The following is a 1,808-nucleotide window of genomic DNA, read 5'->3' as shown; positions in this document are numbered from 1 at the left end:
TTTTAGGTGACTACTAGACCCATTAGAGCCTCAGTATGCTTTCTAAGCTTCTGAAAAAGGCCTCAAGAAGGTAGCTAGGCAAGAATATGAGTTTTCCCCCATTGAACTCTTAATAAAATTGATATCCAACATGGCGGCCAATTTACTGTGTGGGTTGAATACACGGTACTTAAAAGTTATGAATATACCTAGCACGCATATCCTCTATAGTCTGGATAAGTGAAATACAGGACAGAATACAGTAGGCCGACCTATCCTATACTTTTTTGAAAATTGAATGAGTATCACTTTCCTTTCTCTAACTCCCAGAGCATCTCAGGCTTCTCTTTAATGGTACCGTATACTGGGATATTTTGGCATTGCTAAATTTTCACGAATTTTGCATTTGTAAGATTTCATGACATAATATTTTTGCAAGTAGCCTGTAGACTCCACCACGTGGCACTAGAAATTTACAATTTCGCGATTTTTTTTTTTGCGACGAAGCAAAAAACGTGAAATTTGCGAAAATTTGGCTTCTCAAAAATTTCCCAGTATATGGTATTTCACTTGTTAAGCTCCGTAAGCTTCTTGCTGCAGCAGCCATTTTAACTGGTTATTAATAAATTAACTAGTCTGAGCATGGGCATTAGAGGCAGCCATGCGTTTGGATAAACAAGGGTTTGGATAAAAGAGGTACTGATAATCGAGGACGTACTGTATCAGCAATTTCTCCACACAGATCTGCCATCATTTTACATATTAATGACACTATACTTGTATGTTTGCATATGCATGTACATTTATATTATCTCGTAGAGGATCTGTGTTCCTAAGATGATACTAAGAAGAGATTCAGGAAGCTTTTATTAACGACTCCATTGAACCGTGTGTCAGCCAAAGTGGCTTATTTCCTCAACTGTTTACTAGTAAGATATGCAGTGATAATAGTACACTAACAATACATTTGTACATCATGTACATGTAACTTTAATTTTGTCATTATTTGACTTTGCTCTTTTTAATTTTTTAGACTGATACTGAAGAGATTGTTTCCGATGAAGTAAGTACTGTACAGTACTATTGTCTCCTACTCTCCTGTTGTATCATTGGTCCTTTCTCTCTGTCTCCCTCTCAGGTTGCTGCCACAAAAAAGAAGTCCAAAAAGAAGAAGGGAGGAGGAAGTGGTGGTGGTGGTGCTAGTGGTCCAGTCACTAAAACTACATCTGCTGGAAAAGGTATTGTGCTACATGTATATCTTTTACAGCATGTGTGACATACAGAGCATAATGTGCATTCACTCTACATGTATATGAACATGTAATGACTGTATTATGTTACTATTAATGTATGGAGCCATTGCAGTGCCTTTATCATGATCAAAGCCTTATGCAGTGTATGTTTACTTTACCTTTTACTTTGTACAATAGCTGCAATTGATAATATGCAACTTGTACATGTACAGTACGTTGATGATATATTTTGTTTAGACTTGTGTCAAGGAAAGTTATGGAAACTGTTAGTGGAAGATATACTTCAGCATTTCCTGTACACATTGGAATAGTAAGCTAATAATAACAGAATAAACAATATTTAATGATGTATATGTACTTAAATGTCTATCTCTTTCTCTAGTAATTCTGTAACTCACATGTGTACTACTTGTGGTGTTAGCAAAGTCTCTCTTCTCAGGGAATTCTGTAACAAAACAGGTTAGATGGCATCATACCTCAATAATATTCATTGACCGCACCACTTATCAGGAGTACAGATTACATTGAAGGATTACCAAATTTTGCTTGACTGCTCCATTCAATGAAGGTGATCTT

General features: G+C 36.2%; 1 long non-coding RNA gene across 1 annotated transcript; it reads left to right on the top strand.

The window, feature by feature from the left end:
- Positions 1-1,511: 1,511 nt before the first annotated feature.
- Positions 1,512-1,768, top strand: LOC109589667 (uncharacterized). Its single transcript, XR_002188850.1, has 3 exons — positions 1,512-1,542; positions 1,615-1,691; positions 1,743-1,768. It is a non-coding gene; the product is annotated as an uncharacterized LOC109589667 (long non-coding RNA).
- The last annotated feature ends 40 nt before the right edge of the window (positions 1,769-1,808 follow it).

This window comes from Amphimedon queenslandica, unplaced genomic scaffold, assembly GCF_000090795.2.
Source record: "Amphimedon queenslandica unplaced genomic scaffold, v1.1 AMPQUscaffold_11047, whole genome shotgun sequence".
Lineage (NCBI taxonomy): Eukaryota > Metazoa > Porifera > Demospongiae > Haplosclerida > Niphatidae > Amphimedon > Amphimedon queenslandica.
The sequence above is the reverse complement of the archived record's forward strand: the minus strand, read 5'-3'. Positions and strand labels throughout refer to the sequence as shown.